The sequence below is a fragment of the Calonectris borealis genome, chromosome 2 (assembly GCF_964195595.1).
Source record: "Calonectris borealis chromosome 2, bCalBor7.hap1.2, whole genome shotgun sequence".
NCBI lineage: Eukaryota > Metazoa > Chordata > Aves > Procellariiformes > Procellariidae > Calonectris > Calonectris borealis.
Window position 1 is genome coordinate 84,879,721 of NC_134313.1, and position 15,573 is coordinate 84,895,293.

A 15,573-nucleotide genomic window follows, 5' to 3' on the forward strand; every position below is an offset into this window, starting at 1 on the left:
GTCCACGATGGTAACTGGTAAGTGATCTCTCTGTCTTTATCTTGACCCCAATGAGCTTTTTCTTCTTATTTTCTACCCTGTCCTGTTGAGGAGGGGGAGTGAAAAAGAGAGAGTGGGGGATCTGGCAGCGAGCCAAGATCAATCCACCGTAACACTACTCCAAACAGGATCAACTTCAAAGTCACATTAGGTTGCTCAGAGCCTTGTCCAGTTGATTTTTTTTTTTTTTTTCTTTAATCTCCATGGATTAAGATGCCACAGCCTCTCTGGGCACCTGTTTCAGTATTTTTCTCTCCTTGCAAAGAATACTTTTTTTTCAGCACACTTTAACTTCCTGTCCTTTACTACAACATAATTATTTGGAAGGACCCAAGCAGGATTCAAGCAGAATATTGTTATTTTCCAAGACAGTCCTATAGTGCAACTATGAATAATTGCTTTAGATTACATACAACACAACCGGGGGCTTTGTGCTGTCTATGCAACCATATTTAAAAATCTCAATTTTCCACTTTTTCAGAGAATAATATTATCTTTGGCTAGAAATTTCTTCCTAAATTTGCTTTACACCCTAAACAAAATCAAAACATTCCACACTTTAAGTCTCTGGTTTCCCTGTGTCTTCCTTCTATTCCTCCTCCAGCAACTCCCTCTCCAAATACAACACACGCAGGCCCAGTACTTTTCTTTTGAGAGTCAGAGTGACAGTTACACCAAGGAAATGGGACAGTTTCATTGGAAAGAAAAAAAAAGGCTGGCTTTGACCAGAAGTTCACTGTTTTATTTAGCATTTCACAGTCACATGTAGGGTTAAACAGTCTCTTCACCACATGCTGCAACTGTTTATCCTGATCCTCAATCCCTGCCTTCCTGACTATGGTTCCACAAAATCTGGTGAACTAAATGTGGGGCAATCTATATATCCTTTGTAGGTTTCCCTGACAGTCAGACAGAGGTGATGAAAACAGATCATAAAGTAAGAAAGATCTTGTTAGGTTTTTACCTGGGTTTTGCCAAACATTGAAAATAAAGTGGTAAATTTACTCAACTTGTGATTGAATACCAGCAGGGCTCTGCCTCCTAACAGCCAATGAAAATCCCATTAAAAAGCACTTTTTATAAGAAGTTGTACAGTTCATAGAGGCAACCTAACTTCCAGTAACATTTAGAGTTTAGAATGATACTACTAGATACTTTTTTTAGACTTACAGGAAAAATGGTTTGGAAACCATTATTAACAAGACCAAGTAAACTTTAATTTATGGGAATTACATCTCAGAACTATAGCTCTGTCTCTTTAGGATAAGCACCTGAAATCTGAAATTCATTAAATGCAGCACTAAAACTGGAAGGTATGTAAAATATACTTGCAATTGGTTCAAGGAGCAAGGCGATTCTTGAATTGCAACCCTATATCAAATTAGGAAAAGCTCTGAAAATTTATCCTTCAATATTCAAGGGAAGCAGAGAATTAGTGGTGCTGTGCAGGAACATTTAGACAGCTATGGAATAAAACTAAAGAGTCATGTAGAAAAGAATGCACTGAACTTAAAGTAGACTAGAGCAAGATGAGCTGACTTTTTGCATATTACTTATTTAGGTCTGTGTCCTAGTGCTGAAGTTAATTGTGACATTCTTTGGAGCACATGACCCACCAGGAGAGGCTCAGGGAACTGGGCTTACTTAGCCTAGAGAAGAAAGGGAGAAGTGGGCTGCAAAGGGAACATAATAGAAGCCTTCCAGTGCTGATGGGGAGGTTATCAAGAAGATGGAGTCAGGCTCTTTACAGATGTGCATGACAGGAGGACAAGGGATAATGGATATAAATTGAAAGAGGTGGAAGTTCCAGTTTAAGGGGTGAGAGGAGTGGGAACGCATGAGGACAGACAAGTGTTGGAACAGGCTTTCCAGAGATGCTGTGGAATGTCTGTCCTGGAGGTTTTCAAGACCAGACTTCATAAAGCCCTGAGCAACCTGGTCTGACCTCGGAGCAGACCCTGCTTTGAGCATGGTTGGACTAGAGACCTCCTGAGGTTTGTCCAGCCTGAATGACTCTGCAATTCATTATTTATTCTGTCCTGGCTCTTCTCTTGTTAAATAATAATAGATTTTAAAGAAAAAAATAACTGCTTTAGGATGATTTCTAGTATTTTTCTTCATCTGGGAATTAGTTTTGTGGTTGACTTACTACCAGGGCTGAGGAGCTGTGCAAATGTGCAGCTTTTATTATAAAGTACTCTAGTATAGTTTTGCTGATGTATTCATTCAGACACATACTCATCCCAATTAGTTGCAGCCAAAGTTAACTAGTGTCTTGTGCGGTGCTGCTTTTTTATAAGCTCCCTTTCACAAAGGCTGTGTGAATGACTGATTGTTTTGGAGTCAGTTCTCAAACAAAGTTCAGAGTTCTAGTAATTAAAGTAATCTTGCATGCTGAAATGAAAATCTGAAAGGAGTCATCCTGGACAGAAGACCGAATCGAGACTGATGGTATGCAGATTTCATTCAGCCTGAAACAAAATGTTTTGTCTCTGTGCACTTGTAAGTAAACAAGTGGAGTGAGGGATAGATTTACAGGAGACAGTGGTGATGAACATAATTTGAAACAAAAGAAGTTTGGACTGGATATATGGAAAAACTTTTTCACTGTGAGAAGTCAAACAGTGGAAGACGTTGCCCACACAGGCTGTACAGCCTTCATACTTGTAGGCTTTCAAGGTCTGATTGACTAAGGCACTAAGCAACCTAGTCCCATCTCATAGCTGACCAAGTAAGAGGTTGGAGCAGAGACCCCAACTTAAGGTTGGGAATAACATCAGTCCTTCCTACTGCAGTGTCAGTGGTCAATGTAGGTGACAAGCTATTAAGTGTCATGTTATACAACGGTCTGCACTCAGGTGGTTTCACTCACATCTGATGACACTGTCATATTTCATTAAAGAAATTATTTGGAGCAAGAATGGGAATCACAGGTTTTCTAGCTGCCAAGTAAGTGTGCTGGGAGTTAGAATAAATATTAAGCTGTGAAGTCAGTTTCTCTGGTTTTATTGACTTTACTATTTAAAAAGAATATGAAAACCAAAAATGAGAGCGTGTTATATTGGCTATCTAATAGTGGCACGTTTAGGATACACTTGATATGTCCTGTTTTAGACTAGGGATTTGAACTCCTTCTTACAAGACAGAATGATCCCCCCCCCTTTTTTTTTTTAATTTTTTAGAGCAAGTAGTATCTCTGATCAACTTATGCCTAGATGCTTCCTTCTCCCCCCCCCCTGTTTTACAAAGGACCATCCCTGATAAACAAGATCGGATATTTCTTGTGGTTCCATATGAGTTTTGTTTATCATGAATTAAAAGGCCATATTTGTTCCAATCTTAATCTTTTATTTCTAATACCAAGAAATCTGAGGACTTAAAGTAGAGAAAAAAGAAAAACCCACCATGAAAGATTGGTAACCGTAAAATATTATAGAAATGCTCGTAACAAAATAAAATTATGTAAAAGTGTCATTGCAGGAAAACCATGGAATTGCACAGCTGTAAGGGGAGGACAAATTAGCCTACATAAGGTTTAATAGCAATCATGTATATGCAAGAAAGAAACATTCTGGGGACTGTGCCTGAGGTACATTTAAAGAGGTGGTAGTGGTGGAAGCATCAGGTTCAACTGATGCCCTACACATGTAACCCTGTGACGCAAGTTACAATATCTGCAGATCATCAGCTCAGTGTCAGAAATAGTGTGGCCAGCAGGAGTAGGGAGGTGATCGTGCCCCTGTACTCGGCACTGGTGAGGCTGCACCTGGAATACTGTGTTCAGTTTTGGGCCCCTCACTACAAGAAGGACATGGAGGTGCTGGAGCATGTCCAGAGAAGGGCAACGAAGCTGGTGAAGGGCCTGGAGCACAAGTCTTATGAGGAGCGGCTGAGGGAACTGGGACTGTTTAGTCTGGAGAAGAGGAGGCTGAGGGGAGACCTCATCGCGCTCTACAACTACCTGAAAGGAGGTTGTAGCGAGGTGGGTGTTGGTCTCTTCTCCCAAGTAACTAGTGACAGGACAAGAGGAAATGGCCTCAAGTTGCGCCAGGGGAGGTTTAGATTGGACATTAGGAGAAATTTCTTTACTGAAAGAGTCGTCAGGCCTTGGAACAGGCTGCCGAGGGAAGTGGTTGAGTCACCATCCCTGGAAGTATTTAAAAGACGTGTAGATGAGGCCCTTAGGGACATGGTGTAGTGGGCATGGTGGTGTTGGGTTGACGGTTGGACTCGATGATCTTAGAGGTCTTTTCCAACCTTAATGATTCTATGATTCTATGATTCTATAATACAGGAGTGCAAGGAATTTTGATTGTTTATATTAACTGTTATTTTATCAAGTGTTACACAGATTAATAAAATAGTCTGCTATAAAAATTATTTAATCAACATACCTATTTAGTGGTGAAATGGTTGGAAAACAGTAAAACTGCAAGTAAGTAACTGTCAGGATAAACATCTTAGCTAAAAACTTGCAGTAAAAGATTACCTAATCAGAAGGCCTCACTTGGAAAAGTCTGCAATCCAGGTATTGACTGAACAGTCTAGTCTGAACATCATCAGCAGTATTACTGTTCTAGGAATCTTAATACCTGAAAGAAGTTCAGGCAAGCGTCCGCGACCAGATTTTCATTCCATGCCACAAGTGCTATAGGTCAGAAAGGTTATTAAGCTTCATTTGTTTATTGCAGAAATACAACTTTGAATTAATTGAATGCACTACTACTTTTAGTGAAAACGCTTTTATGCTACTTAGCTGATTTGAAGGAGTACAACACTGCCTGAATCATGAATCATTTGAAATGATAGATTGCGTTCATTCAACTTAGTACAAATACTGTGAAGACTGAAATTCTACATTAACCATGAATAGGAACAACTTCATAACCAGAAAAATATAAGTTTGATAAGAATAGGTACTCTAACACTCAATCTTGGAAAATAAATGCGAGTATAGTACGGTTTAATCTTTTTCATCCTTCCCTATGTTATAATCTGGTTTGATGGCATTATAAAAGTAGTGAGTCACAGAGAATATTTATTAGTTACAAACACACTGAAAGACTCGGGTGAAGCTGAAATCAGTTTTGTAGAATGACATACACTCTTGTAATGGGAAACTGAAGATTTTTTGTTTTGATGAGTTCAAAGCTTAATCACGCGGACTTTTTTTATAGTGAAGCATTGCATGTGTGGTTCTGAGCATGATAATGAAAACTAACCCCAAGCATCCATTATTAGACCTTCAGATGAGAACATGGGATTTTTTTTTCCATATTAGCCATTAGTCACCAGCAAGTGGGTAAGCATTCCCAAGCTAAATTCTGTCTGAATTACTTCAAATAATTTCAGTGTGTCTAATAAAATACCCTAGAAAGAAATTTGTGTTGACACTGAAACCAGACAGTCATACTGAAGGTTCAATGGACATCAGCTGTCTGATTATTTTGCCTTGAGCTGCATGCTCCCATTTTATTTGTGGGATTAATTTGTCATGTCACGTCAGTCCGTATTCAGTTTTAGTCATGATTTGCCAAGTTTAGTAGTTTTTATTTTTTTTTCCCAAACTTTACAAAGTAGGTATAGTTAGAAATCTTGAATGTGACAGAATGCAGCTTTCATCCTATCCTATTCTGCATCTCAACAGCACTGAGTTCAAACCTGCAACTTACATGAACTGGAGTAAAGCAGCAGCTAATACTACATTGATTCACGATTACAATTTCCAATACAACAGAATCGTGAGAAGGCAGGGACTAGATAGACAGGCGTTGGTTGGTTGTGACTCAGTGGTGGTGGACGGCGATCAGAGGAAAATGTGCAGTGTTTGCTGCAATTCAAAAAGCCACTGGGTCGACTAGCTCCAGGACTGGAAGTAAGACCTGCCATAAGTACACAGTGTGCAGGGGAGAGAGATTCTGTATAAACATTTTCTGTTTGTGTTTTCTGTTTATGTACGTTATCCCCCTCTGAAATGAAACTGGTATTAGACTCCTTATTTATAGATAAATTATATTTACCTGTTGTTTTTTCAACTTAATCTCTTGTGTTTAAGAGAAAATTGGAAAATGGAAGAGTACAGCAAGTATAAAATTTTTTTCATATTACAGATGGAAGTAAACATATAAGCATCTTTCATCCCTACTCCTTTATTCAGTTTGCATACACTTAGCTTCAGTACAGTTAAAGAACCTTGACAACTTCAGTGCAACTACTCTTAGTAGTAGATTTAATTATATATATTTAATAATTTAAGGTCTTTGCATTTGCTGAGTATTTATTTGTTTTGACCTCGGATTTTCAATAGAAGGTGTTTATTAGGGTGGTGAAGAAAAAAAAATGCAAGCTCTTCCTTCTTGAAGCAAACTCATATTGCAAGACAAGTTCTAGCAAAAGTACTTTACTAATGCATTTTTCATTGAGTTACTCACAGCTTATACTACATAGGGAATATATGGATGGATATGTGTAAATTTAACAACACAAATTTTTTAAATGTATGTGCACTTTAAAGATCAGTCATATGGGCTTCTTCTAAATGCATACTTTGAGAAGTCTTAATATTTGTTTTCCTTTCTCTTGGAAACTCTTATTTTGCCTTGCCTCCCAAATGTTTTGGTTTACATCCTTTAATCATAAGGCTTCTGTTTATTTTAGTAATTAAAACTAAATCAGAAAGGAGTAAGCTTAATTCACTAAAAAGAACAAACATTGTCCATCTACAGCTTTGTTAGCCTTTTTAATTTTTTTTTTTTTTTACATTTTAGCTTTTAAAAATCTATTAGATTTAAAAATCTATAGGTCTCATATCTGCTAGGCAACAAAAAGTGGGGATGAGCATGGTTCATGGCATCTATATTCAGTTAGACATTCGGTTTTGTATTTGGAAAGACTTTTATTAGTTATCTGGCTATATGCACTTTCATTTGGAATGCCAAAAGCAGGCTGTTGTGGAAGCAACCTGTGTTAACCAAAATTAATTTGTTCAACATGACAACTAGTTTTGGGAGATTCTGGATCTTCATAAGACAAGAGTAGATGGTACAAGGAGACAGTAGCAGACACCTCTGTATATGCAATTACAAATGTTTGGCATGCTGCAGAGCTCCAAACAGAGATGTATGGAGATCATAGAATCATAGAATCATTAAGGTTGGAAAAGACCTCTAACATCATCGAGTCCAACCGTCAACCCAACACCACCATGCCTACTAAACCATGTCCCTAAGCGCCTCATCTACACGTCTTTTAAATACTTCCAGGGATGGTGACTCAAGCCTGTTCCAAGGCCTGACGACTCTTTCAGTAAAGAAATTTCTCCTAATGTCCAATCTAATGTGTCCTAAAGAACTGCAACAATTTTCTTGAATTCTTTTAGCATAAATCTTATGCTGAATGACTTCATTCTCTTCTCTTGTACTTTAACTCAGAATACCTTCTCACACAACAGCTGCCAGTGGCAACCAGTCATCGCTATTAGATCTGCATCTGGTCCCTGCTATGTTCTCAGACTTACAGTTTTGGCAGTCCAGGTCCTTAAATTTTGCTCTTGAAACTCTGGCATGGGTTAAAATGGTCAATCAAATTGAGGTCAGTATTTTCTATGTTTCCATGTCCATCTCACAGAATGCCCTTTCTGATAGTACTTTTCAGATAGGATCACTTCAGATATGACAAGCAATGTGTCAACTATTTCTTACTTCAATCACTATTGTTGCAGTCAAAACAGACTTGATGTGGGGAATGTAACTTAATTTTATTTTTTATTTTTTGCCAATTAGCATAAATTTATTGCCAATTAGCATAAATATTTAATTACTGATTTGGGTATTAGGGAAACAAACAAAAAACCCCAAACATTTAAAACACTGGTAAAAACTACCTTTCCTCTGCTTTTTCCACACTCAACTTCACTCCGGACACCTCTCCTCCCCCCTTATAATTGCCACCGGTCACTTCAGTGAGGCAATGAGCAGTTCAGGAGGTTATGGTCAGTACATCGCAGTTTCTTTCTGCTGCTTCTTCCTTCTCACTCTTTTCATGTGCGCTGGTGTGGGTCCTCCATGGGCTGCAGTCCCTTTGAGGGTGTGACTGCGCTCTCATGGATCACCTCCTACTGAGCTGACCTTGGTGTTCCCTCTGCCGTTTCTCACTATTTTGTTCCTTCCTCCTCTGCCTATGTGGCATTTTCTGCCCTTTCTTAAATATGCTTTCCCCGAGGCACCCGCCCTGGCTGAGGGGCTCAGCTGTGCCCTGTGATGGGGCCGTTGGAGCCGGCTGGAACCGGCTGTGTCCGGCACGGGGCAGCCCCTGGTCTCTTCTCACAGAGGTCACCCCTGCAGCCCCCTACTGCTAACACCTTGCCATTTACACCCAATACAGCCCTACATCCAATGCAGGTCTGGCCTGTGTAATCATAATTCTCCTTCTCTTTGCCAGACAACAAGAGAAACCCTTCAGGGAGCTTCATCTCTTCCATATCCAGACTTCCCACCTTACAGTTGGCACATGGCTGGTTTGAACGCTTGTTTCAGCTAGTAGATGTATACACATGCGTATGTGTATGCATATACCTGTGTTTTTACTTGAGTGGGTGTATATAGATAGATAACAACTTTTTTTCCAGATGAGTTTATGCTTCAGGCCGCAGGAGTGCTTCTGAGACACAGCAGTGGTTGGAGCAGTGCTCTGGCAGCTCACAGTCCAAACTGGCCTTAAAGGCTTAAAGCCTGACACTGCTTCACTTGACAGAACTGGGGAGGGCTGTGAGGAAATGCTGCTTGGTGCCCCACTGATGTAATCCCTTGATAAATCTTGCTGTTGAGTATCCTAAAATTTAGTCTGAGCAAAAAAACCCACCCCTTTTCCAACATTAAAAAGAATACTATGGTAGGAGGTATTCAGAGATGCTCTCAGAAGTCCAGAGGGGGAACAGCTAGTAGATGTGAGAGAAGGCCTGTGCTTGCATACAAGGAACTGAGACAGAAACCCTCATTGACAAAGTAATGCTCCACTGGCCGTTAGGAAACCAATTATCAAGTTGATTACTTTATGGTTTGCTTACATTGTACTTAATCCTGTTTTTTTTTAATTAATTTTAGCTTCCAAGATAATTCACAGAAATTTGACTGGGAGTCCATGTAGTTTGGTGCAGATGGCTACTAGGTATGTTCTCAGTTTTTTTGGTGGTTGTTTTGTTTTTTTTTTTTTTTGTTAGGGTCACTTCATTTAGGAAAGCATCAAGGTTAATCTAATATTTGGTGGAAACATTGGAATACAAAGATCTATAGTGTGATTTTGGAGGTGACATGCCAGCTTGAGGTAGAACAAAAGTTATATCCTTAGCTATTTTTCTGTTAATTTTATCATGCTCTAGCTCAGCTCCTGTTTAAATAGAGATTTCAATGAATATTATTCTATGGAAAACAAATATGGATAGTTTAGTTCACTCTCATGGAGTGAGCTCCATGAAATGAGTCAGTTTTTCCTCCTACAATGAAGCTGCAGATCAGCCATGTGAAGATCAGAAGTAGAATTATGAATTTAATGTACAGCTGATTGTAACAGGATTTGGGCACCTAGCACTCCTGCACACATCTGAAGATTTCAGTCTTAATCCCTTGTCAGCATTATCTATTGAAACACTGATAGAAGTTTGTCTATTTTAAAGTTTCTATCTTTATTACTGTGACATTCAATATGCAGGAGAAGATTTCTAAATATAGCTTATTTTTTATGTTATTCTCTCAGGAACTGGGTTTCTCTTTACCAAACGCAGATTCCTTAGTAGCTATTCATGCAGTGTTTAATACAGATGATGTTTCACTCTGATACAGAAGTAAATCATATAGTTATTTGTTTACAAACACTGAATTTGAAAACAAAGCTGTCAACATCACTTTCTGAGTGTATCACAAGACTTTGAGGAATCAAGTTTGATTGTTTTAAAAAGTTGTACTGAATGCAAATGCTATGTAATAGAATTAAAAGTTCTTCTTTCCAACTTCATGTAAATATATCATTCTTGGAAGAAAGAGCATCAGCAACCACTTGCATCTGATATTCCAGCCTTTAATTTCTATTTGATCGTAACTTTTTGATAGTTTCACTTCAAGATGAAGCAATGCAATAGAGTCCAAGTTCCTACATAAGAAAGTAATCCTGGAGTTTTACTCTGTATCAGCTGTCTAACATGCATTACAAAGAAAAAAAAGTGTTACCTTTTTCCAGTTTTCCATCCTTTTGTCAAATAGTTTCAGCCCAGTTTCAGTGGACTTCCATTCAGTAAGGTCAATAGAAGGACTTCTATGTGTTGCTAAGGGATTTTAGAAGCAGATCCTCTCTTTTTCTGCTGACATTTAGCAGATGTGGCAAGCAAATGACATCTTCAGCACTGCTTCAGATGTACACTTCATTTCCCGCTGAGCCTGGATACCTAGTGTGTGACACAGTCTGAATTTTTTACCACATTATCTCCAAGTACTTAAGACTATTTCATGTGTTTATATAGCTACATTTAACACAGAACAGACTGAGGCAAATATCGGGGAAAAAAACATTCTTTTGTAGGGCTACATTCTTGATCTCTTGAATACGCTGGTTACCCATAGGAACAAATGTGTGAAAGATATTTTAATGAAAATAATTACTTTTCAATCTGAACTGAATTTTGTAGAAATTTGGTGATTAACAGAACACAGGAATTCATAGACAGAACAGAAACCTTCCTTTTCAGGAACCCAGATGCCATTTTTATCTATTATTGTTAAAACAGTATCAGGAAGACCTAGTAAATAAAATTTCAAGGCTTTTGTCGTATTTAGTTGACTTTTAAGGAGGTTATAATACTTTTTGTGACAATATGCAGCATGTGCATGGTTGCAATATTCAATAGTGATGTATTTTAACTGGTGAATTAGGCCATAAGACAGAAGTTTCATAAAGAGATATTGATCTTACTGGAAGAATGTAGGAAATGGAGAGATTTAAAATATGTTCTTTTAAAACTACTAATTTATCTCTTATAGAAAACTATATTTATAAAATATATTCTTTATTTTAAATCTTAGCAACAGTGTATATTAAATTTTATTATCTGGGGTATTTTAATATTGACACTAAAACATATGTTAAAGATATCAAACCACAGTTATTAGTTCTCTATACTTTGTTATCTTTTGTGATTCACTGCACCAGTAATTTCCTGTACAACTTGTTGATATTCTAAAGTGTCAAGAGTTCTAGTAGTTTAAATGTCTTTGCTATCAGTAAGTTTGTGGTCCGAGGCTATGCTTGCATACAAGCTTTGTTCCTGAGTCAGATGAGGTATTCCTCCAAGAAAGGCGTGATCCTACTATCATGTGCAAGCACTAGTATATTTTCTCTTTTTTTTCCCTCTCCTGTTTACACAGGAAATATTCTAATAAACAGTGGCATTTTCAGAGGTAGTATTTTGATTTGCTTTATTATGGTGCTATGAGATACTTTGTGATAACGATAGAGATGCTTTACCTTGTAGTGACAACAGAGCTGATATATTAAGGTAGTCTCCAAGAAATAACAATTATTTATCAAAATATTTTTTCTGTAGGGGGGGAAAATTTTTAGTCGTTTTAGGCTTTCAAATAAAAGACATAAGATACATAATGGTTTAAGAATATTGGTTTGGTTGAACACTCATTAAAAAATTCAAGTTGTGTTAATTGGTACAACAAGTGGTTTGCATACTACATGCAATTTTGAAAGTACATTTTTCTCAGATTAGGACACAGGATGTGGTAAGATAAGGAAAGCTGCCTAACATATTCTGAAGATCAAAAAACTATGCATCATTCTAAATGTGTGACCGTTCCCAGGTACTTAAAAGATAGTGCTAAAGACTATAGGTATTAGTACAGCATTATTACTGATATAAATGAAACAAATAACCATTGTAAAGTATTACTCTGTAAATATTCCAAAATGGATAAAAGCTCAGTCATCGCTTTATCTACTTTCTCTCATGAGTCCTGACCTTGGGTTAATACATTCTTGGTGCAAACATTAATTCTTGGTGCAAGAATTAAAAACTGCATTTATTTAAAATGTTCTGTATATATTAAATGGCTTTAGATAGCAAGAAAATATGATTGAGCAGCACCACCTGTAATAAGGGAGCCAGTGTTTTCTCTTAATATAAAATCTCCTTTTGAGACATTTTGTCTTCAACCTCTTGGCCTAAAGTTTTCTAACCCTAAGATTGATTCATGGAGTCTCTGGACTGCATTTTTTCATGAGATTTTCCAGTCTGAATCACCTGAGATAAAAGGAAAAGAAGAACAAATTCTTCTGTAATATTAGAAAAGAATGAAAGTGCACTGACATTTGGAAAATGTATAGGCTTTTACTGAGAGGGAGTTTTATGTGTGCTGAAGGGAAAACCAGCTTAGCTATGAGGAAAGGTTTAGTGAGGAGTCCTCATGAAAAACTGATGAGGAACATGGTTAGGTGGAACTGGAACTTGGGACAAGAAGTAGCTGGGACAGCATCTTTGAGGACCTCAAGCTGGAACATGGAGGGCAACCTGGAACAGTGTCCTCAGGGAAAAACTAGGCAGAAATCTGTCCTGATAAGGGAACATATCAACAGTGTGTCGAATTAACTTTGAGGTTTCTAAATCTCACTATTACAACTTATCAGCAAACAGGGAACCCACTGCTAAGGTCTCTCATTTCTCTGAAGTGCTTTTCCGAGCAGAGGATAAGCAAACGCTGCTACCAACTCCCCTGCTTGCTCAAGTGGTGTGTTGGCTTTAGAGTTTCTAGCCCTGGTTCTACCCAAGTGGATTGCAATACGTTACCACCTGATTTAATACTGTTTGAATTTGCTTTTTAAAAAATAACGGATTAATGCACAAAAATTTACTCCTGAGGTTGTACGCCAAGCATTCCAAAGTTGCCAAAAATGAAAGTGTTAGTTGCCTGTGTGGTCTTACTTCATTATTCATATGCATAAGCTTTATGATTGTTTTATTATATTGTATTGTGTGTCCTACAGGACTGCAAGCAGTTCTGTATCCACTCTGGGGAAGGCTTGATTATAAAGCCATTGCCTCACTTTTTGCAGCAATTAGAAAGCATGCAGGAAAAGAAACATGACTCAGTGGTTATGCCAGTCAGGTGTTTTCCTGGGAGTACTCAGTTGTATTCTTGTCTGTGCCAAAGATTGCATGAGTTCAAGACAAATAGTTTACAGGTGGTCACTTGGTGACTTGGTGACTACAAAGCTTGGCTTTGGCTGCTTATGGGAGATACTGTGTCACAGTTGCTGCAATGGAGATCAGTGGGGACTGTGCTTTGAACATGAAGTACTGCAATGGTCTAACTATTCTGAAGAAGAAGAATCAGTTTTGCACAGGTACACGCGGTAAGCAGATTTGTGGATATTATTTAAGGTCTATCCACTATTGGAAATAGGGCACAGAGATTTTCATAAAGCTTTATTTTACATGCTGTAAAACTAAGCTATTATCAGTAAAACACTTAGGTGTTTAATGGTGAGACACATAAAAGAGTATATGAAGTATTTGGTTCTACCATGTACTCCCACCACCCAGAAAATTAAAATAAAAAAAAAATAAAAAAAAAGGAAATAAAGACTTGGGAGGGAGTGATTTGCCTGGTGTGTAATTAAAGATAAAGGAAAGTGAACGTTTCTATTTAAACTGATAGCCCCCGGAGTCATGAGAGCTTAAAAATCTTAGGATCTCTACTAAGACCTCTCTGCCGTGCTTTTTATTTATATTGGCAGTGAAAGGTATTTTATTTAGCTGCTGAAGCTGAAGTAACAGACTTCTTCATTTCAGCAGGTCACCATGAGAGATCAGTTTATACAAGGCTTGCTGTAAATCACAGCCTGATTTTACAAATTGGACAGCTTTAATGTTTGTGCTGTGGATACCACAGCCTTGAAAGGATTTAAGCTGTTCTTTTTTGATAGTATAATTTAGTGTTCTGATATGAGACTCTCCGTTTTATGCCTATTTTAAAGTTATCCCCCCAAGACACCTGGTGAAACAATTTCCATTACAGCTTATTTGAATCTTAAAAGGCATTATACACTAGATATAATAAAAATCCAACATTGCTCCTATTTTCATTCTTCATAACTTTCACAAGTTATAACCTATGTAACTGATTTTTATTCATTTAAATAATTTCAAAAGGAAACTCAAAATACAACAGGAGACAGTATGAAATGTGAGAATTTTTTAAAGTAGTGATTATTTGCCTCTTCAGATAACTGTCTTGTACACAAAATAAAACACAACAGTTTTAACAGGGCAGAATATACATATCTTTATTACCTAAATCTCCCAGATTTATAGTAACCAGGGAGTGGACATGAGATTATTGAGTCAATACTTGACTCAAACTGTACTAATAAAAAATAATTGCTTTCTCAAAAGAAATTTTATGATTTATGAGCATAAAGTTGGAAGCCTCCTCAGTTTCTTCAGTAGGAGCAGAAGACTAATGACATCAAATAATCACTTTCTTTAAACTTCAAACTAGAATTTTTTGTGCTAAGTCCTAGAAGCTTTTCTTATTTTTCTGCTGTGAAAACATTCCTATATTTCTGTTACCTTGTGTGGACATTCTAAGAGAGATTATACATTGCACAAGGCTGCCTGCAGATTCCTTAAGTTTGACTTCAGGGCTAAAGTTCAGATTAAAACTTCAATTGCTAATCTTATCAAGTAGATTGTTCCTTCTGGAATTTATGCCTCTCTACCTTGTCTGCATCACAGCAGCCAACTGCCAACTGCTCTGCTGGGGTCATAGCATAATGGTGAGGTTTGAATTAGAGGTAAAGTGAAAGTATGATTTCACAATAGCAGTGATCCCTCTCATGCCCATGTGAATACTGCATGCAGCTGCTGCCTTTATCCTGTTCTGTGGAAAAACAAGTCGTCATTTCCAGGGCTATCAATCCAACCTTTATCCTAAGTATTAAATATGCTTTGGTGAGATCTTGAATCCATTTGTGTAGCTGCTTTAATGCCCACCAGCTACTCTATCTAACTTAAATATAGGTACCGAGACATCTAGTTTATGTGAAACAGTTGTTTCAGACTCTACTGAAGGCTATATTTAACAATGGTTCCTTTTTTTATCACATGTGTGACCTGGGACTTATTTGCCATAGTCACCTCTAGAATGAAAGAGAGGGCATATGTATACTAGAGATGCATCTAAACTGCATCTAAACATCTAAAACTAGCTCAGTTTTCAAAAATCTGTAATCAAATATATTCCTGTCAAAAATTGTGTTCTAAGCAACACATTTTAAAAGGAATATGTTTTAGAGTACTGTGGAGCTGTTTTCTTAAAACTGCAAAGGAACTGTGCATATGGGGGCTAAGACAATTGGAAGGCAGAAGAATCGAAAGCTAATGGAGACTTCAGGCTTTCTACAGTGCCAAGCAACAAATTGTCAGAGAACACGTCAAGCAAAACTTAGCAGAAAGTGTGTGAAGATCATGAGCATGCTTTC